We start from the raw sequence: 27276 nt of genomic DNA on the forward strand, positions 1-27276 counted from the left end.
ACGTGTATATTTAAAAATTCTTCTATTGCCCGTATTCATAATAAATTATTCTTATTATATTATTACAATAACAATTATATCGATATACGTGTATATTTAAAAATTCTTCTATTGCCCGTATTCATAGAATTCTATACTTTTTTTCCTAATAAATTATTCTTATTATATTATTACAATAACAATTATATCGTTATACATGTATCTTTAAAAATTTTTAAAAATTCTTAAAAATCCTTCCATTGTCCGTATTCATAGAATTGCATAATTTCTTCCATGATAAATTATTCTTATTATTATACTGTATTACAATTATACGAAACACGAGATCGGTTAAAAAAAGAGGAGGATTTCTCTTCCACGATTCCTGACACGAATTTCTGCCCCTTCCAACGACGAGCAGCAACTAGTGGTGGCAAATTACGAACGATTCTCGCTTCGGCCCGGTTCGGCAATTAAGAGGATTCACCGTGATTTTATCGCGCCCTCCTCCCATTCCCGGCTCGATCGCGTTCTTTCGAAACGAGCGGGGAGTATTCTCGACGCGATAACAATTGTCGTTAGGCGAGTGTTTATAAAGGCGGGATGCAAAACGGGATGCGAAACGTAACGTAACTCGCCCCGTTCGAGAACGAAACGGGCCTCTTTCGCGAGAACTGTGCCCGTCAATCACCCTTAAGTCGCTTAATGTAAATGCATTCAATTTTATCCTCGCCCCTTTTTTTTCTCTCTTTTCGCGTCATTTAACCTTCTCGTTTCTACCGTGAAATGCTCGAATATGTTTTTCTAGAAAAAAAAAAAAAGAACATTTCGGATCAATGGAATTTTTCCACAGATTGAATCCACCATCGTTCGAAGAGATGACGGTGGACGTGTATTTGTTTTTTTTTTTTTTTGGATTTACGAATAAATTGTGGAATGGCAACGAAATACCTGTATCAGCTTATTTGCATTGCTGTCACTTGGAAGAATGATCTATGTAAGAAACCCTTGTGTTCACTAGACGTAATTACTCGAACGTATTACTTGATCCAAAAACCTCGATGCCATTAGCCTAGCCTCGATATATGATAATATAAAAAAATATTTGTATTAATACTGGCTGGTAACGATTCAGTTCAATTTATAATCTCGTAATTCGAGCAGTTAAGATTAATAATGGTACGTGAACGAATAAGCTATATAAGACACGTTATAGATATATATTAATATCACATTGAAATAATTAACAGCTTGAAAAACATTTCCAAGCTTCCAGTCTTGAATGATTGATCATAATTTCACGAAAATGGAAATAATTTTTATTTTAAATATTCCAATTATAGCTCTTCCATTACTGTGTAGCGAAGGATCCCTCCTTCCACCAGTGGGCAGTGGTTAAAACTAATGATAAAGTATCGCTAGATGCTCGCCAATAAAAAACGAGATCATCGTAACGCCTGTAACCGAGTTCGTATCGAAGGAAATAGCGTAGGAGAAAAAATAATCGAGCGCATCTCAGCAAGCAGCTCGCTCTCGATAGATCTGTCCGACAATCGTTGGAAGGAGGAATTTAAATTTGGCGGGGGATATCGATCGGCTCGAGACGATCACCTTTGTCTCTGCAAGAGGGGAGTGGATAGCAGAAGGGGCGAGAGGAGGGTGGCTGTTTCTTCACACAGGTTGTATCCAGTTAATTGAATCACTTAATTAATCTTGTAGTCTTTAATTAAACGTAAGGAAAGACACTAGGCGGGGAGAGGGTGCCGATAATTTTGATGAGATTCGGGATGCTGGAATTAGGAAAGGGGAGGGATGCGATGATAACGCGTTTAATACTTGATCGTAACGTCTCGAAGTTGGTGGCCACCTCGGTGGAATCTAATCTGACCCCAGCATGCCTTAATGTTGACTCGATAATCCGAGATTGCACAGGGCAGCGAGAATTTTCTATGCCATCGAGTTTGATCTTGCAGCTGAAAAATATTTGTAATTTCTAATCGGGTGTGCAGGGAGTAAGTCCTTTTTCGCTTTTATTTTCCAAATTCAAGATTTTATTACATATAAATCAGGTACAATCAAGATCGTTTCAGTTGGAATTAGATATCGTTAGACTCACCGTCGTCTTCCAAATTTAAATTTAAATCTTTGCCACCGCTTTTTCCGTGAGATACCATATGCGTTCTCCCCCAGCAATCTTCGACAGCTGATTTCCTAACGAAATTGTTGTCATCGCCATTCTTCTTAACCCAATCAAATAACGAGCTCAACTCGCGAATACGCGCTGCACTATGCATGCAGTTCAATTTCTAATAGCTAATAGATGGCTCTCAAATGTGTTCTGAAACGAAGCAGAGGCAATGATGTTCGAAATATATTTTTTCCTCGCGTGGTTTTTTTCATCGGGAAAAAATAATTCCTTGTCCGATATAAAGCATCTACCATAAGCAACATTCACGCTAGCTATGTATTTGTGTGTTCAATCTTTTAGTATCGTGCATGCAAAGTTTTGCAATTTTATCTTTACCGGTTGATTTTTTAAAAACTCATCATGCTCATAATTCCCATCCCACTGATAGAATATTTAAATACAATGCCATTCGGTTGAAGTGAATTCAGGTAGAAAGAAAGGGGAAGAAGCTTATTTCGACATCTAATATGGCAAAAACGAAAGAAGAAAAGATATTCGTATAATGAAAAAAGAAAAAGGCATGAAAGATCATCGAATTTCGAAAGTTTCAAGAAAGTTTCGAGAAACTGGCTAATCGAAATAGCGAGCACTAGTTCTTCGATGTGTTTCAACAATGGTAACCGTTAGAGGCAAAGGATCGTCCTCTCTACGGCGAGAGAGACGTCCAATTCCTTTGTTTGCTTATGCAAACGCGCGTACAGCGCTTTAATCGTGATTTGTAAACGTTGTCAGACGTTGTAAAATTATCGTCTCGCCTAACCCTACTTCTCTTCGATTCTGACTCCCTCAGCTTTCCTCGAAGAAAAATCCGCCCTCGAATCGCATTAATTTGAAATCGCGTTGCGAAGAGAGGAGGTTACTCGAAAAGGAAGAAGTTCGCTACAGCTTTGAAAATTGTATCGAATCTAAGAAGGAGAGCGTTGGAAAAACTTGACTCGGAAGACTTCCGATTGGCGGCACCCTTTGCTCAGCTTATTATTTTCGCGAGGAAAACGTTTCACGGCTTTGGTGGCAGGACTGATTTGAATTTTTCTCTACCCGGCTTCTCCCCGCCCCATTGAATATTCCATAAATAAATCGGCGTTTAATAGAAAATCGGGCGGAAGCCATCTCATCGCTCACTGTCACGCCATGGCCGCACGCTATCTCAATAATATTCACTTTATAAAGTTTCAATGGCGTCTTTATTACGCGGGATGAGAGGCTCGCTATCTTTTCTCGCCTGACAATTTTTATTCCGTGAGTTGAAGAATTGAGAGTTGTTGCTTTTGACGACGTGTTTTTGTAAAAAGAAGGAAAAATTTTTTTCAGATTCGATGGAGATAGAAAGGATGCTCGTTCATTGGTCGATACGTCTTATTTACTTTCACGTTTTCCTTTTATTTTAATAAAGAATATGAAATTTGGCTACTCGAATGGATTCAATGGAAATTTAAAATTTCGATCTCTTTTCTCTTCTTTCGTCTACGTTATTTCGTGCCCGCGAAGTTTAGAAAAGTTTGGCAAAGACGAAGTAAATTCGTAAAAAAGATTCCATCCCGTTTTGGGAAATTTTAAAATAACGATAACGTTGAGTTTCAGAGTGAAACGACATGTTTGAAACACGTGTATTTTTCCTCTTCTTTCGCGAGGCTCCCTCGACAAATGTAAAAAGATGGGACAAAGAGAAGACTTCGTTCTTGAAGCGTAGCCCTCAACTTTAACCCTAGATCGTGGTAACCATAAATGATCATGCAGCGTAACTTTTTATTTATGACACGCGAAAAACTTGGCAAGCCGATACTTCAAAAACTTTCCACCGTTTCCGTTCTTATATGGAAGTAACGTTGCTGTAAAGAGAGAGAGAGAGAGAGAGAGGGAGAGACAGACAGACAGAAAGGACTTCAACGTGACTTAAGAGTTTCATTAAAGTCAGTCTCCTGGCCCTTCTTTTTCTCGCGCAAGAAACATTGTCTTCTCGAAAATTTAGCGCATCCGTCTCTATAAAAAGGAAAAATATCGAAACACCAGGAACTATGTATCTTTCTTTCTTTCTTCCAAATATTAATCGCAACTTTTTTCAAATTCAATTCGATAAAAAAACGAGGAACACGTAGGAAGAATCGATATTCTTTTCTTACCTTGTCGGCAATGATTTTTGAAGGTCCGATCATTTACCTTCCCAGCCACATTTTATCGAGGCGGATAATTATTTGCGCGAATAGACGAAATCCATCACACTCGATCAAACCGTCGTTCCATCCCCAATAACGTCTAACAGTCACTCAATTGACGATGTATCCCTCGTTTATCTTTTTATGCAGTCTTTTGCCATCCAAGGGACGACCTTCGCAACGGAAAACTCGCGGCCATTTCCAGGCGTCGACCTGGACAAGCCTGGAAATTCGAAAATTTTTATCGTCATAAATATTCGTATAGACGTTGATTCTTATATCGCTCTATCAGGCCTTTTTCGGTCACACGATCTCTTAGATTTAGAATTTAAAATGATTCAACGCACGAATTAGAAAGAAAGAAAGAAAATTTGTTGAATGTTAAAGTCTATATCGTTGTTGTTTCGTGCGATATTTTAATAATAAAGTAATTAGCAAGATGCTTCCTCGATTTGTCAGGGCAAGTATCGCGATAAAGTGTCGTTACAAATCCTTACAATCCCAATAACGTGCTCTTACATTCGTCTCTATCGTCAATTTCTCATCGAATAGAAATAATTTCATTGCCATGTTTACAAAACTCAGAAACTTTGAAAATTAATATTTCGTCGTATCGCCACGACTCGTAGTTCGATCACGATCTGATTTGAGACAAAAAAAATCTAACCACTCGACGTGGTACATTATTCCTTACGCTTTGTAAGATTACAAGAGCAAAGAGTTTAGGAATCTATTCACGAAGCAGTGATATTTTAAAAAGATCAAACACAAATAAATAACTATCACCGTTCGAATTGCCGCATCAAATCGCCTGAGAGTCGTCATTGGAGGTTTATCACCGAATTAGGGGGATTAGATTCAGAAGACAGTTGATCGAAGAATCAGAAATGAAAAATCACGCTTCGTCCAACATCTCGTTGGATCTTTATTCCAGGATCGTTGCTACGTGGATACGATTAAAAATTGTTGAGAACGGAGCGGCAGGGTGAGGCGGGGAATAGGCGGGGGTGATTCCCGGGCCGCGAGCAGGTTGGCCAACTGAAATCCGGCCGAAACAAAGCTTGTGGAAGCTTGGCCGTGCAAACAGTGGGGCAGCGTTGCTCCGCGAAACTTTAACAATGGTTATTGTCTCGACACCGGCTCTGTAACTGGCCTAATAAAATGGCGGAAGCCGCCTCTTGGAAAAAAAAAGAAAAAAAGAGCGGCGCCAGCGGAAAAATCGGGCGGAACGAAGAGATGGGGCGAAGGTCGGCTGCCTATGCCTTTCTCGTTAACGTTTTTCGAGCCTACCACCTTCTCGCGTTCCATCCACACCACCAGGTAGTTCCCCTCTTGTTCGGTGTTGCTTTTTCCTCCTCCTCCTCCTCCTCCTCCTTTCTTTTTGATTCCATCCGTTTTTTTCACGATGCCTAGCGATATCAGGCTTAATGGCCCGACATTTCAGGAGAGATACTTTCATCGTTATTCCCCCTGGAATTGGATCTTTCGATTTTATTTTCAATTTTATTTCGCGCGAGGATTATACGAGGATTTTTCTCTCGAGTGTTTTATATTTTGTTTTATTTATTTTTTTGACCGTCTATTGACGTGATTATTATTATCATCATCATCGAACTTGTTTTTCATCTCTCGTTCACATTTTATAAAATTTGCCACGCAACGGTGGAGCGAGACGAAATTGGGGGAGGACGTAACGTGTCAAAACGGATAGAAAAGGAGGGTGTTGGTAACAAAGGACTGATTTAAGATAACGCGTAGTTGCGAGACGCGCTCGTTGGGAGCCCTCGTTGGAAAGTTAGTTAGCGTGCATTTTGCAAGATCTTTGGCCGCGTATTCAACGGACGGGCGTTCGTTGCGGGAACGCGTGCATATTTCAATGGAACAAACATGGAAACGTGGCCCATTCCTCCCCCGGGCTATCCCGAACTCGAGCTATTTCGATGCAGCTTTTGATTCGTTGCTTCGCACCGTGACGTCGCTGGTGATCAAGCTTTCCGCTCGCTGCTGCCAACTCTATTGTTTGATTTCACTTCGAAGCCTAGTTCGAAGTTGGTTACGAAAGTCTGCTTCGCCTCGTTTCTGCCAGATATTCTTTCGGTTCACGGCGATAATGATAATTGATAATGGTGGGTCTTGTAACGTTGAGGATAACGAGGAGCGGTTTGATTTGGTTTGATTCAGTTCGAAGCGATTAATAGTCATCGACGGCCAGACTTTGATCAGCGATCAACGATCATTTGGAACGAAGTTAGGGTTACGTTTTTATTGATCAATGATTAATGAATGAAAATTGAGTAAAAATGAAGGAGGAGATCGAGGAATATGATATATTTGTGATTAATAATTATTGGTAGTACAATAATATAACTATCAATAAACGGTCAATGTGCAATCACTGGCACAATAGCTCTTTGTACTAATTACCGATAATCGATACAGAAAGCCTTAAAGTGATATTTGATGTCGAATTATAACAAATTGCTTCGATAAAAAGTGATAAATAGAGAGATAATAATATGTAATCACGAGTGATCGATGTAAAACAAAGCAAGGAGGCGAGTCATTTATTCGTAACAAAGAAAACACCATTCATGAGATCGATAACGTTTGAGCTTGGAAATTATTTATTTTAAATCGAATCGATCGAATTTTATTTCACAAACTTTTCAATTTCCCCTCTTCTTCGCTTTCCAGAAAACTAATTCCAACTTTTTTTTTTTTTTTTTTTACCGAAATAAAAACCGTTATTTGCATCCGTGGCAAACATTCTCAAACCGGTGAAAAATCATTCTTCAACTTTCGAAAAGTACCCCGATCCCAACTTCTTTACCGCTACAAATTCTCAAATCTGTCGCAAACATTCTCAAACCAATCGGGTCAAACCTCTTCAAACGTCATCGAAACACGCCTTAATTAAGCTTTCAACGACTCGACGATCTACAAACGTTTATGCAACAAAATCGTCCATTTTCTCCTCTCTCAAACTCTGACGGAATCTCTCTCGATTTAATTTTTTCCACGGAACTAATCTCTACTCTGCTCAAACATCTTCGAAACAGCGACGACGACGACGACGACGACGACGACGACGACCTTGACTGTAATTAAACTAATGGAAAGCCAGTCGCCGCTTTTGTACGAGTTGAGGTTGATGTACAAGAAGTATACACGCCTGAGGGGATGAAAACGAGCAAACATCGGGACGCAATCCATTGAAATTCGCGGCGCGACTCGCGGGTCAGTTGAAAGCCGCGAAACTTCCCTCTCAATCGTGGTTCATCCTGAAAAATTGTATAAAATTGTGTCCCCCCTTTCTATCTCCAAATATTTTTTCCCTGGTTTTTCAACTCAACGCTTGGAGGACGATTTATGGGATCATTTGATACGCGAGTTGAAACGAAATTTACTTTTTGTTCTTTGTTTATTTTATATTTCGAAGAAAACGGGGTTAATAATGAAATTTGATTATCAGTTTATTACACACACGCACAGTCAGTTATATTTTCATCATTTATTCGTAATAAACACTGAATTTGTCATTTGTCTAGAACAAATTTTATTTATTTTAAAATATACGTAAATATTTAGGATTAAAAAAAGAGTAAAATAAATATTCTTTTTCATTTCGCACGGAAAGAGGGGATAAAATAAATATTCAACATTTGAAATATATATCGTATTTTATAGATAAAATGAAATATTTCTTTGCTTCCTAAATATAAAATAGCCGTATAATAATAAAATAAAATGAAATAATCCCCTCCCTCCCTGTAAAGAATCTACAATTTTTTGAAACGATTATTCCCTTTTAAACTGGGGAATCGAATATGTTTTACGATTGAAAAATTTAATCTTCCCGCGATATAATATCGGGATGGATTTAGGAACGATCTAACTACGGGATAATTGTTCAAGGGGAAAGAAACGAGCACGAGTATCCTTCGTCTCGGTCTCGGTAAGGCTGATGTTCGAAAATCTCACGATTGAAAGTTTTTCACGGGTAAAGGAGGGCAGGTGGAAAATAATGGATTCAGTTGCTCGAGAGGGAGAGAGAGAGAGAGAGAGAGTGATTAATGGCTCAGCCGAGGCGTTTAAGATATAATTAATTAGTGGGTTAAGTAAGTTGCCCGACTTTAAACAGTTTTCAAGTTTTATTAGATTCACCAGCGGCATTTAGTTTAATGTATTTATATCGGCCAAAAGCTATTCTCTGAAGGTATTTTAAGGCCTTCCACCCCTCCCTCTGCTTCCGGTCGATTGTTTATTAATGCGTTTTTAATTACGGCCCCGCGAATTACTTATCTGCCCACAAGACAAAAATTTCAATTCTGCTTCTCGAGAACCTCATCATTTCCAATATCGCGGACAAGAATTTCAATAATTTCTGGTAAAATATCTGGAAGCTATTCGTAGTAAATACGTTTTTAATAGATATGCCCAGAATACCGGGATTTGAAACAATTTTTGAACATTTTCTTGACATTTTGTTTCGAACGATGATCTGTTCATATTTCTTCTCTTCGTTACTTCTTAAAAGTATATTTGTAACGTTCCGTGAAGTGAACGAGTGTAACGTTGAAATACACACGTATTGAGAATACGGAAATTCAAGTTATAAAAATTAAAGAAGCATACTTGAAGAAAATCTGCAAAGATCGGTAAATAATTTGGTTTCATTCATATTGACGTTTCCAATAACACACAGACACACATATACATTATATTGGGGAGGAAGGAAGGAAGGAAAGAAACGTAAAAATGATGAAAAATGGGGAGATTATAGAGAGGAAAGATATCAGAAAATCCGTGTATATCCGTTGAACGATAATAAGAGGAGAGCCGATACTGTGTGTCGTTCGATAGACATTACCGGGTACGATCTTGGAAAATGGCGAAATCGCGGTGTCCCGCCCCTGGCAAATGGAAAACGGATCCCTCGTACGATTTTAGTGCATCACGTGTCGGATACATCCCCTTTCGATTGCATTGTCGCGTTACCATCTTTCTGCAGGAGGAAGGAGGGGATAGAAAGGCTTGGAAACGGAAACACCACCTCGAATTCGCGTTCTTGCGACGCTAAAATTCCGGTGAATTCGAGGGAATCACCCCCTCTGCTTCGAAGAATTCGCTCTCAATCCCCCCAAAAGTTGTATCAGTTTTTACGAAATTTTCCTCCCCTTACTTCACGAAGAGAAATATTGTTTTCGATGACGAAAACGGGATTCGGATTCCAACGAAGTTCTCCTCTTCCTCTTAACCTCTTAGGATTCTTAATTAGGGGGTTAAATTGTGAAACAGCTCGACCGATCGTGATTGCGAATCGCCAAGTTACGAAGGAAAGGTAACAGAGAGAAGGAAAAAAAAAAGGGAGGAGGAGATATTCCTTTTTTTTTTTTATTCCATCCGGCTCCCATTTCTAATTTCATCCAACGACTGCAAACAATTCGGGCAGAACAGTCGTATAATTGTCGGTAATTCGATCCTCTAACGCAGTTTAAACGCAAAAACTGTCCACGTTGGCTGTGCACAGTCTGTCGCGCTCGTGCTTAATTGAGTGCGCTAATTAAGGGTGCGATTGAACGATACCCACCCACCCACCTCCTCCCCCTTCCCCGCTCTCTGTCCGTCCTCTCGGCCACGCTCGTGGACACACGGTGTTCCACCCTCTTGTTCGCAGGCCTGCGCGTGTTGTTGAGTCCTCCTCTCGAAATGAACGGTTTAATAACTGTTTAACCCCTTATTGTCCGATCGGTCGGATCTCTAATGGATCGTCCGTTAATGGAGCGTTGCATTTCCATTCCATCTCGCGCCAAAGCTGATTTCTTTTCAATGCTCAAATTATGGATGAGTATTGCCCATTGTCGAAGAATTACTCGCTATGAAACGATGCGGGGATAAACGTTAAACGCCTTTCGCTCGTGGCGTAAATCCTCGTATAAGAAATAAATGCTTGTCTGAAAAAAACGGTATCTGAATTGGATAGATTTTTGGAAATCGTTTGGAAAAATTAAATTTTTTTTGTGTCTCGACAGAAACAAAAATTGTTTCTCCGATTATCAGGCATTTTCAAAAGTTCAATAACTTTTACAATGCGTAGTTATAATGTACGTATTTTGGTGAAATAAAATCTTTTTGAATACTTTGAATACTTATATACCGCACTCATAATGAGATCCTCACTTGGGGGCCTTCTCGGATATTTTATACAATTGAAAAATCGTAATTTAATTCAAAGAACTGCTTTAGCAAAGTCATTGATGATAATCTAAGGAAAGCACGTTTATCGATTCAAAAAAAAAAGATTTTATCGATAGAAAGAATTAATCGAGCTTCAGATATATATATATATAGAGTGAATCATAATTCAAAGAATTATTCAGAAAAAAGAAAAGAATTTCGTAGATAGAAATATCATTTAAGAAATTCTTCTACTTCAAGTATAGACTCGTAAGAACACTTCGTCTGTTTATTTCTTTTACGTGACGCTTCTTTTCAAGTCAAACGTATCGAGCGTGATCAATGAAGAGAACGATTTCGAAGAAATGATTCGATCGATATGACGGGAGAAGCGTATTAAACTTTAATCGCGAGTGTCGTTTTTTTAAAAACGTTTCGTTTTAGAAACGTCGGTTGATCAAATTTTCGGCGCGGTTGACGGCCAACACGGCAAACAAAGTTTGCCCGACGCGGCGGCGTTAATTCGGTTTGCCACGGTGTTTTTTTTCTTTTTTTTTTTTTTTTTTTTCTTTCTACCACGGGAAAAGACGTCCCAGGGCGATGTTGCTGTCGTCTGATATAGACGAATTTTAAAAAGCGTGCGCCCTCCATATCCCGCTCTTGGCATACCGCGACGTGCATCGGATCTTCGCCGTGGAAAAATTCAAATTCACGCGGCTCTATACCGAGTTCGATACGAATTTCGCAATCAACGCGACAGTTTTGAGAGTTTTTACTTTTCTTGCACGACGCTCGTTAGAATGGAAAGGAGTAAGTCATTCCATCCTCCAGTCCTTTTCTTTCTTAACCCTTTCGCTACTACGGCCGACTATGATCATTTTTCATAAAATGAGCGACTATAGTCTCTCTGCATAAGATACCATTGACGGGCGATTATAGTCGCATAATCTCTGCATAAAATGCCAATGAGATACTACGAGCGACTATAATCGCTCTGCATGAGACGTCACTGACGGCCGACTATAATCGCTCTACATAAGATGTCAATGAGATACTACGGGTGATTATAGTCGCTCTGGATAAAATGCCAATGAGATACTACGAGCGACTATAGTCGCTCTGCATAAGATGCCAATGAGATACTATGGGCGACTATAGTCGCTCTGCATAAGACGTTACTGATGGGTGACTATAATCGCTCTGCATGAGACGTCACTGACGGCCGACTATAATCGCTCTACATAAGATGTCAATGAGATACTACGGGTGATTATAGTCGCTCTGCATAAAATGCCAATGAGATACTACGGGCGATTATAGTCGCTCTGCATAAGATGCCAATGAGATATTACGAGCGATTATAGTCGCTCTGCATAAGATGTCAATGAGATACTATGGGCGACTATAGTCGCTTTGCATAAGACGTTACTGATGGGTAACTATAATCGCTCTGCATGAGACGTCAATGAGATACTATGGGCGACTATAGTCGCTCTGCATAAGACGTTACTGATGGGTGACTATAATCGCTCTGCATGAGACGTCACTGACGGCCGACTATAATCGCTCTACATAAGATGTCAATGAGATACTACGGGTGATTATAGTCGCTCTGGATAAAATGCCAATGAGATACTACGGGCGATTATAATACTACGAGCGACTATAGTCGCTCTGCATAAGATGTCAATGAGATACTATGGGCGACTATAGTCGCTCTGCATAAGACGTTACTGATGGATGACTATAATCGCTCTGCATGAGACGTCACTGACGGCCGACTATAATCGCTCTACATAAGATGTCAATGAGATACTACGGGTGATTATAGTCGCTCTGGATAAAATGCCAATGAGATACTACGGGCGATTATAGTCGCTCTGCATAAAATGCCAATGAGATACTACGAGCGACTATAGTCGCTCTGCATAAGATGCCAATGAGATACTACGAGCGACTATAGTCGCTCTGCATAAGATGTCAATGAGATAATATGGGCGACTATAGTCGCTCTGCATAAGACGTTACTGATGGGTGACTATAATCGTTCTGCATAAGATGCTACTGACGGGCGACTATAGTCGCTCTGCATAAAATGCCACTGAGATATTATGACCAACTATAGTCGTTCTTCATAAGATGTTATTGATGGGCGAGTATAGTCGCTCTGCATAAGATGTACGATATGACGAGCGATTGGATCATTCTCTAGAAACGTAGTATCGATATTTTGTTTTTATCGTCAATTTTTTTTTTTCAATAAATACCATCAAAGCAACTCGAATTACGAGGCGTTAAACGCGGCCGCTAACGATTTTTCTCGAGCATCGTGCATATTTTTGGTGCGGCGGAAAAGTCGTAGGGAAAGGGTTAAATTGTAGGAATCGATTTTTATTATAACCCTTTCGACATCACAAATTATCCTTTAATCGTGAAGAAAAAAATCATAGTTTTGCTGAGCAGTTCTTTGAATTAAATTGTGATTTTTCAGTTGAATAAAATATCTCCGAAGAAGGGAGGAGAGAGGGATGTAACACGTTCCCGAACGAGGACGTTACGTTCAAATGGGTAGTGCATAAGTTGAAAATTCAAAGTATTCAAAAAGATTTTATCTCACCAGAATACGTAGCGAAAGGTTTAATCACGAAATTGATTTCCACGTATGTGCTCTCATCGTGAAAAGTTGATCGATGGTCGGAACTTTTTTTGGGTAGTGTCGACGCTTCGAGCTTGTTATTTTTGTCGGATTGTTGAATAAATCACGTTCTCTAATTCTTGAGTCCGCGAGAGTATATTTTATTATCGAGCGTTCGCAAACTGAAGAATCTGTTCGACATTTCATCTTAATTTACATTCGTAATGTAAATTCGTTATACATTTTCTATTATTTTCTCAAGTCAATGAAAATCATTGCAATCTTCGAAATCTAATAAATTTTGCAAATCGTAAAAATCTGCTTTCTCGCGTGTTCTCGCAAAGGACTTATTGATAAGTCAATAAACACATTTCACCGGGCGAATCAATCTTTAAAATGAAATCTGAAGCGAGGCAGAATGAGAGCCTGTCCGTTGCACGCCTTAATCCTCCATTGTAATACGAAATTCGCAAGAGAACGACAAAGAGCTGGCTCTTTCCCGGCCTATAAATTTAACCGTCTTCCGGTTTATCGGCTTCAGCCTTCGATCACAAAAGAAATCTCTTTTTTCCCTTCAATTTTTTCCTCCGTTTACTCTAGAAACGAGAATAATTTTGCTCCTTTTTTTTTCCTCATACCATACGTAAATAACAGTGGCTTAATATTCCTTGTTATCCCCTTCGAAAATTCTTATTCGATTGCCGATCGAAAGACCGGCATCCATCTTTGGAGAAAAAGATCTTTTTAAATTGAGTTCAGACCATTTTAATTGATTTTATATCTTCGTCAACTTGCTGATTCTTTTAACGTCAAGTTTGCAGAGGAAATTTAATCTTAATTTGAAAAGCGTTTATTATTTTCAGATGAAAAGTAAAATTTCTTATTACTATCGATCGAGCCTTTTATCCATAAATATTCCTGATTTTTCGACGCTGAACAAGAAATGCTAATCCGTATAAACACGTTTCCTCTTGTATCGACGAGACTCGGCTTGCCAGAAATCTATTTGCCCGTCGACCACAAATCACCGGAGTCTTCGATCCTCGCTAATCCCTCAGACCGGCGGAAGGGTGGTCGAAGAAAGGGATTTCCGTTTCGAGACCTGTCCGCCACACCGTGAATCTCCCTCCTCCTCTGTCGACCTCTAACTCTTCCCTCCTCCTAGATTGCGCCCTGAAAACTCTTGTCCCTACTTTCCACTACTTTCTAATTCTACTTTAAGCAAATAGAAAAATCTCGTCGATCTGTAACCAACCCACAAACTTCACCCGTCTAACGAATTTTCCACATGATAAACCTGTCGATAATTTCTACTTATCTTTGACGATCTTTCTTTTCTTACATTAAAACTTCTCTATCCTAAATATTTTGTGTTTTAATATATAATCGCTAATCGTATGCATCAATATTTTTCCAAAAGCAAGAGTTAATCCTTTTTCGTGTGTCAGCGTTGATTTTATTCCCGAGATCATTTATTTATAAAAAAGTCTTCAAAGAAAAGTAAAAAATAAAAGTCAACAAATATCTCTTTATTATATGTACACGCACAACCACAAATATAATCGACGATATTCAAACCAAGATTGAGGACTGTTTTGAACGATTATAAAGTGTAATTTTTTCAATACTATTTATATCATTTTTAGTTTGTTGTCCTTCACAGTAATACAAGATTCTGTTTTCGAGGAGAATATCGAAGTGTTTATTCCTATGCGTTCCTTCCAATTTAGAAATTAATTTTTTTCATCTTTTAAAAATTGTGAAAAATCAAAATATATGTATATCCACATATTATATACATTTTCACCGATCAAAGGAGTTGAGATGCGGATAAAAACTTGTGTATTTTTCAAATTTTTTCTACCAGAACGTGTAATATATATTCCCAGAGAAATGTTTTCATTTTGTTCGAGTATGAAAAATAATTTCGAGTTGATTGTTAACCTTCTCAAATATAAATACGTACAAAGTGCAAAGTGGTCAATATAATTTTCCTCGACAATATTATAAACGCGGTTATTGTAGAAACCGAGGGAATACTCTGAGCAGCCAATCAAACCTCGAGCCCAAAAATCCTCGCTATTCCAGTCCTCGTGTTAGCCGCAGACGGTGTCCAAAGTGGAGATCAGTCTGGCGGGAATTCGATGGAGTCCGATCGAGCGTCGAACTCTCGAGTAAGCGCGAGCAACCGATTCCTGAGGGAGCGCCGCGAACCCGGTGACGGGCTTTAAATAAATAAAGAGGCGGAGAAGGGAGAGAAAGGCAGGGTGGCAGGACGAATGGCAGATCTAGGGGAGCAGCATCCTGGGAGCCATGCATCAAGTCTTATTACCCTTCGTAGCTTCGTAGATGTGTATATATATATGTGTGTGTGTGTAGTCTGTAACACGAAGTCGTGATGTTTCTGGAAAAATTGGTTATTTTTTTTTTTGAGAACTTTTTGCAAGAGAACTCTGCGCAGACTTCGAAATAGTCGAACAACTTTTCTAATACGCGAAAAGTTCGTTGGACTCTCGTGACAACGGTTGTGAAAGCATTCCAAGATAAGCAGAATACGTTAATCCATATCAGAATTATTTGTCTACGATTGTAACATTTTTAAATAATCGAAGACGAGAGTGTGTTCGAATTGTATTCAGAAATAATTCAAATCGTCAAGGATGCGTGCAGCGACTTGTGAACTTGTGATAATTATTATCTCATCTGGTATCACCTGGAACGCCATGAATTTTCAATGATATTATAAACAAGTAGACAACGGATGAATAATTCTGATATGGGTTACCTTGCTTTCGCTAATAAACTCGCGAAGCGTCTCGCCGAGCGAACGTCCATCTTGGACGCGAACGAAAATATTGTTAGGATCGAAGATATTTCGTAAGAAAAACTTCTGCTCATCTCCTTCGTCTCCTCATTTGTCAAACGTTAGTCAAATTATTCATCAACGCGGGAAACGAGGTGTGCCACGAGTTCTCGTGGCCATCCATCATCGCGAACCGAGGTTCGTTTCTTTTATCGCCAAACTTCTTCGCTCTCGGTCACGGTTCACCGTCTCGTTTCGACGCGTGCACCGCCGATAAAAATCGAGCGAACGAAGCGCCACGTCTTGGTCGCGTGAGAAACCGTTCGACGGATGTGTGGCGCCCCCTCTTTCGCCTCTCGCGGACCGTTAATGTCTCGCATGCGTCGATGCAACGTGCGTAAACATCGTGGGACGAATTTTCGACGATGGATCGCCTGTAATGGAAATAACTGTTGAAACGAGTGCTCTGGCTTGATTGTTATCGAAAGAGGATCGTCTTTGAAAAGTGTTCTCAAGTGGAGAGTTTCGCTCGATCTGTTTATACTTAATTCTAATAAGTGTAATTTTGCACGTGGAAAAAGATGCGTGTATCACACGTGTACGTCACGATCACCACGGTGAATTAACAAAAACAACGGTATTTAACGGTATTCTTCGTTAATTGATATACGATGAGAGGGACGAAATGGGAAGAAATATCGCGCGAGTGTGTATAATCGAGTGTTTTGACAGCGATCTGGCATTTTTGTCGTTCCGTTTCGACTTTGAAGCACCGATCGACCGGCACGGCACGACATCAATCATCCTTGGTAATTTAGCGCGTGGAACAATCGACAGCTGTGACCGTAAATGGATTTACCGGCACGTATGTACGGATGACCGCAATAATGATTCGTTCAAACAGAATTATGCACGGCCGATGCCACGATAACGACGCCGCTAAACGCGGACAAATCGTTGTTACACAATTCCGCTTCGATGACTGGCATCCCCGGAAGCGACGATGTACAAAATCGATCGGATTGACCGTCGTCTTTCTTAATGTTCTCGGTATTTACCATTTTATTGTTTGTTCAAAATTGGATCGTGACAAAGTTGTCGAATAGGGAACGATTCGTTCTAAAAATCGTGTTATTAATTCTATAAATTTTTCGAGAAAACAAGATATCGATCGAGAGTAATAAATCGAAAAGATATCTCTACCGGCAATGAGTGTGGACAGACTGCAATTACAGGCAAATTTTTCAAAAAATTCCAACGTGAAATTTCTCTTCTACCGAGGTATCCATTACGCGAGTAACATTAATAAATTAAAAGGAATTAACCGTCCTCGATAAGCTCTAAAAAAAAAAAAAAAAAAAAAGCTAAACGATGAAAAGAGGAATTGAAAGAAGATCTCTCGCTATTAGAAGATCAGAGGAACCCTCTAGAAACCTCCCTGAAAACCCTCTCTATTCAGAATAAATTCCTTTGAGGGGAGGTGAATCTGGTTTCTCGATCTCGCAGAAAAATTAAATCAATTAAATTTCCTTCCTGCTATCAAAAATTTCACCAGAATTATCGAAGAAATCCCCCTAGAGACACGTCCTGCGGAGTGGAGTGGAATCTATCATCGCGGGTGAAAATCCTATGGTGCGGGCGATTACACAAATTACGGGGAGAGACACGAGGGGGGAGAGGGGCTCGCAGCGTAAGTAAGTAAGTTAAATAGGATTCTTGGGGACATTTCGATCCGTCGATTCCTGCGGATCCTCCTTAGCCCGGCTAATCCTCGACGTATGTCGCGATCTCGCGATCTGCATACCGCTTAGCCCCTCGACGCAACCTTCGAGCAATTTGCCGGGGACTTAGGCTCGGTTCCCAACTGGGCTGGCGCCGCCCACGAAACGAGGTTTGCCCACCGTATTAAGTCGTCGCCGAGGCAGGATTAACGATCGCAGCGCCGCCACGCGATCTCCAGTCCCAGCTGGGCGTGCGAGATTTTCTTACCTTTGAGAATTTCTTGCCGGGAGTAAAATATTCTTGGATCTCGCGTGATAATAAGGACGAGGCGATCTTACGGAAGATTTGATACGGAAGTTAAATAGAGATTAATGGAACCTGAAACTGGGGATTCGTCTCATCGTGTAAGTATTACGGGAGTATTGTCTAATTTTAGTATGAAAGGAATAATTTCTTTTCGTTTTTTTCGTTTTTTTCTTTTTTTTTTTTTTTGTAATTATCGATTATGGAAAAGTTGTCGTTTTTTTTTTTATTTTTTTATTTGAAGCAGAGTTTTTATTTTTAATTCAGAAGACTCGTTTCTAGACCAGTTTGATTTTAACACTGAATAAGTCGTTTGACGATCTTCCCATTTTGTAGAGAAGATTGTTTGTGTAGGGACTTAATTATATAATAGTTTTTTTTTGTTTCTTTCTTGTAACACATAGAGAGACATATTTAAAAATCGTGTTAAAACCGAGTTGCGAAGATTTGATGTTTTCGCGTAAAGAATATTTTTTACTCGGTTTCGTAATTCCATAAACGTGTATAAATATGCACTAATGACGTAGAAAAACTTGGCAAGTTTTTTTTTTTTTTTTTTTTTGGTAATCTTTTCTTTCACAAAGCTGAATACATAACGTACACGAGGCAAAGAATTTAATTTTATAGCTTAAAATGTATATTTTTTTCTGAAATGAAAACGCTACGCTACGTACGAACGTATAATAATTTTTTTAGTAATTTTTAATTATTTCTCCTGGTGCTCGAATGAAAATTTGTTAAGTTTTAAAATGTGACGTATATTTTTTCTCATTCGTTATTTCAATAATGTTTTTTCCCTCCTTCCTTCCTTCCTCCCTTTCTTTCTTTCTTTTATAAATATTCGACAAACAATTCGACAATTGAATCGAAAATGGAAAATTAATTGGTTCGTTTGAAGATTCGCACCCCCTGTTTTTTGTTTTTGCAGATGCACGCAGCTTTTGGCACGGGTGCTGTCTTGTTAAATTAAGAAAATATATTAATTTTTGTTCCAGGTAAGATTTCTGGCTTCTTTGGCTCCGTTTCCTTTGGCACGCGAGCAGCGTTGGTAAGTTGATTAAATTTTTCTCTTAACGTCGTTGCCTTCCCTTTATCGCCGTAATTAAGAAAAGAAAAGAAAAATTTTATTGTCGCGTATTTACCTATTATTTCAAAATTCGTTCGTTGCGTTTGTCCAAATTCGTATTTTAAAAATATTCTTCCTTTTTCCTATTGAAAATTGAATATCATTTCGTCGAAATAAACGAATTAATTGAACATCAAAAAAAAAAAAAAATGTAAATAAGTTTAATCTGAATTTAATAAAAACAACCCCTGTAACGAATTAACAAAGTTTTTAGAGAACGAGCGAATTTTTTTAGATAATTGGAAGAAAAATTGGAAGAAAGTTTCTATTAATTAATTATTGAAATGCTTCTAAATAAAATCTCTTTGATATGAATTTTCTTCAAGAAAAAGCTAGAAAAACTCATTCGTATCGGGATAAATCTTTCGAACGGTTATCGCAAAGAAAAGTTTTTATTACTATCGATCAAAGTGGGACGAATCCTATTTCGAACTCTTACACGAAGGGTATCAAAAAACGAGGTCCACGGCGCCGAGAGTCTCTGACTACCTCGTACGTTAATTAGAGGTGGCTACGATCACGAAGAGTTACGACGCCTAGTAATTATTTCATTTGCCGCTTCTCGATTTGACAGTAATTAACGTAGCTACTTGGCCGAGCGAATATTAGCACGTCAGACGTGAAGTCAGCTCCATTCTTCCCCTTGTTTAACCTTCGTTCCATCTTATGATACCGTGGCCGCGTTTAATTAACGATACTCCTCCTCCTCCCCTATACATGGTGGATTAGCAAATTCCTCGCTGTTGATCTTGCAAAAGTTTCTTTGGAAAGATTAGCGAAATATTTAAACATCCGTCCCGTTTCTCCTCTCTTTTCTCGTGTTAATTATACACATCGTAAGACGATGGAGGATGGACCGTAGAGGAAAAAGTAAGCAAGTAATGCAATTAGGCAAGTTTCTCGAAAACTTTTTATTACAAATGTATTTCCTTCCGACAAAATTTCTTCCATTTTCCATGCAACGATTCTTAAACAAATTATCCTCTATTCATATTCAATTCTTTTGATCAACTGCGCAAGATGCTCTTCTTAATTAGCGTTTTCTTTAAAATTCAATTCACACAATACTTAGAGACGTAAAATCGTCTCTTCGTGTCTTGTTTGAATCAATCGATCCGATTATCACATTCGAACTAATTCGTATCCACACGCAATTTTACCCATATAAAATAAATATTCTTACAAAGTTTTCTCTCAAGATCCGCAGAAATCACTTCTATTTTTCGACAAAGAATTGGCGTCACGATCTATTTTGAGAAATGGACACCACCAAAAACACTCCGTCCTCTCCCTCAAAACCGTGTCTTTATTCTCCTCTTTATTCGTTGTGGCCGGCTGTGGATAATCAGGTTACCACTTTCGAGGATGGAGAGCCGATTGTTCGAGCATTCTCGAGGCCGTGGAGGGTGAATCGGTTCGTTGCGCAATCGATCCTGATCGACGCCGCTCGTTTCTGAACAATCAGAATCCCGAAGAACACATCGAGAGCGCTCTCGTGGCCGTCACTAACTTCTCTCGTCGTTTTTTTTTCTCGAGGGCCCCACATACACACACACAGGCCTTCGAATTTCGTTTCTCTTCCGCTTTTCACCCCTCTTGCCCACTTGAACGATCGCAATCTCGATCTTGGACAAACTATTTGAAAAGCGTGTTGTCGAAGAGCGAATAGAAAAGGTTGTTTTGCTCTTTGAAAAAGGGTCGTTCTTATCCTTTGCCCGTGATCGATGATTGGTCAGGTTTTTTCTTTTTTTTTTTTTCTTTTATCCGCGATTATGAATTCTCGATATCGGGATGATTTTAATTATTCGTAAATTCGTTAATTCAACCATTAGATTTATTCATTTTTTTTTTATTGAATATAAATTTGATATATAGTTTAAATTGAACAATAGAGGTTATTTTATGAGGTGATTTAATATTATCGTGATCCATAAATAATATTTTAATTTTCGTTCAAATAGCACTGATTTAATTTACACATTTAATAATTACATCGGTGATTATTTCAACTCGATAATGTCAATTTTAATTAAGAAAAGTTCCCGTATTTCGGGAAATAATTCTGTTAAAATTCATCGTTTGATCCATTCCCTCTTGTCAATATTGTACATTTTGTAATTCAACTTCTATTTAATTCCTTCCATAAATAATGAAATACGTACCTATCGAATTACACAAGTGTGACAGAAATTAAAAAGGTTTTCGGGTAAAGCTAAAAAAAGTTCTTACAAATAATACGAAAAAATTCAGCATTTTATTTCCAATTACATTTTACAGTTTTGAAGTTAAGAAAATTTCGTTTCGACAAGTTTTGAAATAATTATTAAAACGGATGACATGTCGGGAGGATATTTTCTATTTTAGATAAATCTAAACTCTCTTTTTAGCATCTTTCGAAACACACATATACCGAAAAATTACAAGAACCGAGTAAATATTTGATCTAACGTAATCTATTAAGTGCCAACTTAAATACCGCTTGAAATCGAAAACGTTCGTGAGTCACATCGATATCGTCGGCATTAACATCTATCTACATGTATAAACTATCGCAATATATTTCGATTCGAATTCTAACTCTATCTCCCATTAATGCAAAACCACTGTAGCAACACGTCACAAAACGATCACCAACGTAGAGAAACGGAATCCACCTGTCCACCACTGTTCACCGGTTATCCTTCCCCCACCCATCACCAAACACACCACCCAACGACGGTGAAATCCCATCCAACCCAAACATAAGTCACCAGCACTCACGTTCCCCTTCGTAAAGAAGGAATCGGTCTAACCTGGCCGGCGAGGAACTATCCACGGTGAGAATCCCCCGAGCGGGGAGTCAGTCGCAAAGCAAGGAGCGAGAAAGAGAGGCGGATAGATAGAGCGGAGTGGAAGAAAAAGAGGCGAAAGCGAGCGAAACAGGGTTAGTAAAGACACACCACTGTGTTCTCTCGGCCGAGCTCTCGAGTGGGGATAACTGGTGCGAGTGGGAGGGAGGGAGGTAGGGAGGAAGAAGCGATCGCGACGGAGAGAGCGGCGAGGAGCGAGGCACGAACTTACGCCCGGTTGCGCGCAAACTCGACTCGGCTCGTGAAGTTTCGCGAGATCTCGGCAATCCCTCGCTCCCGATTGGCGACGCTACGTGCGCCGGGGTGCAAAGAGCAGGGGGTAACGTTTGAAAGCCGCGTATACGCGGCGACACGACCCGGCCGCGGCGACGGTGGCGGTGGAGGCCTACGCGGGCGCCGCGAGAGAGACACTACTCTCAGTTGTGTCAAGCTAGGCGATCGAGTAGGACGCTCTTTAATCGTTCCCGCCTCCGAGTTACTCTCTCACGTACACACACACCGCCTCACACACACACTCCCACACACACTTTCTCCTTCTCTCTTTCTCTCGAAAAACCCTTCCCTCCCCCCACCCCGCCTCAGCCCCCGTGCAGGTCGCGGCAACAGATCTCCAAGCCAACGCGACACCAGTCACACACGTGCACACAGACAGACAGACACACACGACCGATATCTCTCATCACTCCGTGTCTCCAACAGAAAGTATAATACACACGTAATATATATATATATATATACGACCAAGTTATATACCTATCACCAAGTCCTCCTGGTCCGACTACGATTGTCTGCCTATTATTGCGTTGTGCGGGTCGCCGTTTGCGCTCCATCTCTTCAACTCTCGACGTCGGTGCCCACTTAGTCCTCCACCGATCGCCCGTGGTTGTCCGGTACCTACTCTCTGTCTCTATCTCTGTCTGTCTGTCTCTCTTTCTCTCTCTCTCTCTCCTCCCCCCCCCCCTCTCTGCCCTTCTCTCTTTCTCTCGCTGTTTACGCCTGTCGGTGGCCACACGCGCGCGTCAGCCGGCCGAAGAGAGAGAGAGTCGATCTGACGCGGAACAAGCCAACGAAGCTAGTGTGAAAACGGTCGGCACGTGATACAACGTGTGCACGAGAGCCTGTCTAAAATCTACATTGGTCCCCCCCTCTTGGTCGTGGCCGTCGTCGAGACACGTTCAACCAGCAGCTGTCACAGGAGTGGCACATGTATGCACCGGCTCTTTGATCACAGTCTCACTGCCCTCCCCCGTTGTCCGACCGTGTGTGTGTGTCTGTGTGTGTCGAACGCGAGTCGCCCCCGTGCTAGAAGCAGCCATCGAGGGAACCGGCCGGGGAAACAAGGGGAGAAAGAAAACAGATAAGGCTTCTTCCTGTATTGCCAACCGAGCGGCCAGCGGTGTTTCAAGGTCGCGCGCGCACAGCCAACAGCTTGGGCCTGTATTACGGTGTTTACGGAGCCGTCGAACGGTAGATAGAAAGAGAAAGGGAGAAGGAGGCCGAGGAATCTGGAGCAGGAGGATCATTTAAAGCTGAACGGGCGAGAAGAGGCCGGCGAACGAGGATAGAAAGAGGACAGAAAGAGGCTCGCTGGAAGAGTCGCGAGGCCGGGATAGAGAATTATATTTTTGTTTTCCGCGGCGGGCCGCGATTCGTCGGTGCTAGAGAGCGCTGCTGTTAGTCGTTCGGACGTTAGACGTTTTTGCGCGTCTACGTTTGTACAAAGTAACTAAACGAGAAGAGACGTGCGCGTTATCTACGTTAGGTAGATTACGGAGAGAGAGAACGTCGATATATTCCTCCTTTTTAGATATAACGCGGTATCACATTGTCCCTCCCCCCGCCCTTCCCCCCTTATGCGTAAGTTAATTAGGATAATAGTAAGAAGTAAAATAAGTATATAAGCAAAAAGAGATGGTCGCGCGTGAATAATGAGCGACCGATCGCACTAAAGAGAATCGCGTCAAGACAATCAAGCACAGTAGTGGGTTGGGTATAATAGAGAGGAATCATTAAAAAAATAAAAAAAAATAAAAAATTAAAAAAAAAAATAAAAAAAAAAGGATCGTGAGAGGGAGAGGTGGAAAGGAGCTACACGCGGTACTTCCCCTCCCCTGCGGATTACCGAGTGAAAGAGAGTAAACGAGTATTCGTGTCTTCATGTGATCTCCAGCCTCTGTACTACTTCTGTACACGCTCTACATATATATATATATATACACACACACACACATATATATATATATTATCTACATAGATATTTATGTATATAAACTTCTACACACACATATACACACGATATATATATATATATATTATATATATTTACACTTATATACATACGTTTATATGTATACATCCTTCGCACATATCCGATCGTTGGGCTTCGCCAGCTGTTCCTTATCGGAAGTAGAGCAAAGCCCGACCGTCTCTTCCCTATCTGCTCCTATTTTCCAGGGGCGTTCTCTGTCAATCTTCGTGACAATCATTTTTCAGCTAGCTCTCTTAGCTAAAAATATACTTGGACTAGGTGAATCTCTTTATTAGAGAGAAGTTGAAATCCACGATCCTCCTACGGGAGATCGCTCTTCAAGGGGGGATCGCGATTACATGGAAGGAGGAAAGAAACAATCACGAGAATCCACGTACCTACGACGTTTCAATTAACGTGCGAGCGAGTCGTGCGAGAGTCACTCTTCGTCACTCTTCAACCTCCTCGCACACTCGACACGCACATACGTGTGTGTGTGTGTGTGCGCGCGCGCGTGTGTGTATGTGTGTGTCTGCTGCGTGCGTGCGTGCGCGCGCGCGTTCCTCTGTGTCTCCTCCGCGCGCGTGTATATGCTTGTATGCGTGTTTCCATGCTCTACCGCGTGCGTGTGCGTGTACCGTGCCATCCCTGTTTTTACCTTCGCACGGCGCGCAACCAACCCCCTCTAAACCCCCCCTCTAACTCGCTCACACATCTTGACAATCATCTACGTACTTCTAACGCGAGGACCGATCCCTAGGCTAATCGTCTCGTATCTCACTTAAGGCTCGAAATCTTGCGTCTTCTCTCTGCGGTTGTAGAGACCACACGGGTCTCGCTCCCGAACACGTGTGTTTATCCCTCTCTCTCTCCCCCCCCTCCTCCCCTCGTGTATGTGTACGTGCGTACGTATGCGCGCGTGCGTGTGCGTGTCTAATAATAGTACAGTAAGGACTTGAGCGGCGACAGCCCGTCTAATCTGATTCGCGCGTGTTATAGCTCTTAAGGTGTACCCCTCCGATCGGGCCCTCATCAGAGCCGCTCTTCCCCCTAGCCCCCCCTCCCCCTAAGAGGCACTCTTAGACGTCTCACGTCCGGACGACTTAAGCGCGCGTATAAAACGAAAACACTCGTGTAGATAGAAGCGAGATTGAAGCGAGATTCAGATCGAAAACGGATGATAATAATCGGCCTCGCGGTTCGATCCGGGCTGCGATTCGAATCTTGAACTCTGGCTCGAGAGTTACGATCGATCTCATCGAGGTCATCGAGAGGGGAACGGAGTCAGCGGGCAAACTGTGGTGGCCGTCGTGCGAGTCGAGCAAGACGGAAGCTCGCCATCATCATCATCATCATCATCAGGCGTCGTTGGAACGCGGCTGGCTCGGTGAGGAACAACGCGGCAGCGGCGGCGGCGGCGGCGGCGGCAGGTTGTTCTGGAGGCTGCACTCGTTGGGCGGCCGCGGCTTGTTCGTACCCCAATTAGGGAACGGCAAGTGTTGGTTGGCGGAGACGATAGGCGCCGACGAGGCACGATCCTCCATCACCACGTATTTTCATTCGTACCCGTTTGTCCCGGGTGGTGCGGTGTCCCTGCCTCCGCCCCTGCTGAACAGCATCAACAACGCGGCGGCAGCAGCGATCACCCCCGGCCTGGTAGGACACCTCTTCGCCGGCCAGCAAGCCTGCAACATTGGCTGCACCTGCACCTGCACGAATATCGCCAATTGTAATCCGCACCACCATCAGCACCATCACCATCAGCAGCAGCAGCAACATCATCATCATCACCAGCAACCAGCAGCAGCAGCATCATCATCGGCCGCTAGCCGCAACCACGGTCCTCCTGCAACCGGTCGAGCACATCAAAGACACCATGGTGAGTGCGACAAATTTTCTTTAAAAAAAAAAAAAAAAAAAGAAAAAGCGGCGAGGATAGTGTTCGACTCGGGTGATGGAGGATTGGTTTCAAAATGTCTCTGTCTTCTATCGTTTCTTTTCATAGTGTCGTTTCGAGAAAATGTGCGTGTTGGATCATTAAATTTTGACGCGTACAGTTGCGAGTTTGCGGTCTTCTCAGGTTTTCTCAGGTGACTAGGGAAGAATTTCTTTTTTTTCAGCGGATGGAAAAGATGGATAAAATAATTTTTGCTCATCCTTGATGAATGAACGTAAGAATAAACGTTGTCCAGTCGTACAATTTGATATTCATAACGTTATTTCGTAGGATCTACGCTATTTGGTGCAATGAAATTCTTTTCATAGGGGGATACCTTAATTGTAAAACAATAATTTCTTATTACCGGAATTACGGTGATGAGGTTTTTAAAAATACACGTTTTTTTCATTATATCTCTTCCGAGAGTTAAGGGAGAAGTTTGCAATTTAACAAATTCTTTTGATGAAACGTTTCTTTCCTTCCAAAATAGATTTTATTCACTACTTTAAAACTTCTAAACTATTGTAACCAGTTTTTATATCCTGTAATTATTTAGTCTTCTTATTTTAAACGAGTAAAAAATCTTACGTGTCGATGAAGTAGTGAAATTGGATAGGTCAAAGGGAAATAATCAAAGTTAAAACCAGTGTCGAGTTGAAATTTAATTGTCACTTGATTTTTTCACTAAATTATCGTTTCTAATTTCCGAAATAAACCGATTCAATCTTCTTTAATAATAAACCACTTAACACTTTTTCTTTTAATATTAACGTTCAATCTTCATACAATCAATTAAATTTACCTAGCGAAATTGTTTACTTATTTCTTTCCATACCTTCAGTTTGGTCTGCCAAATAACATTTCATTAATTCTCACGATAACAATCGAATAATGATAATACTTACTCCTCCCTCAACCGTACACAAACAAATTTCTGAACAATCTTTTCGGTCAACAATCTTAGCCATCTCATAATCCTTTACCTCTTCAATCGCCCCTCACCTATCGCTACTCTTACACTTTGTTAAATTCGCGATAAGGAACGTGTCCAGGAATAAACTTTTTCAAACGAATCTCTGAATAATTTTCCAACAATCGTCCCATTTACCATTCATAACGCTTTTCCAAACCGGAGACTCTAAATTCAGCTCTCT

At 40.8% G+C, this 27276-nt stretch overlaps 1 protein-coding gene across 12 annotated transcripts in view; it reads left to right on the plus strand.

The window, feature by feature from the left end:
• The window catches only part of heph (polypyrimidine tract-binding protein 1 heph), a 455618-nt gene that overhangs the window by 175169 nt on the left and 253173 nt on the right, over window positions 1-27276 (plus strand). For 5 of the 12 annotated variants that reach the window (XM_086906236.1, XM_086906241.1, XM_012486052.3 and 2 more), the window contains exon 2: window positions 18956-19008. The exons of the other annotated variants lie outside the window; for them this stretch is intronic. The gene's annotated coding sequence lies outside the window, so the exon portion shown is untranslated. The remainder of the gene's footprint in view (window positions 1-18955; window positions 19009-27276) is intronic. 12 annotated transcript variants of the gene reach the window in all.

This window comes from Apis florea, unplaced genomic scaffold (genome assembly GCF_048593485.1).
Source record: "Apis florea isolate Af1SG1 unplaced genomic scaffold, ASM4859348v1 contig_2492_pilon, whole genome shotgun sequence".
NCBI lineage: Eukaryota > Metazoa > Arthropoda > Insecta > Hymenoptera > Apidae > Apis > Apis florea.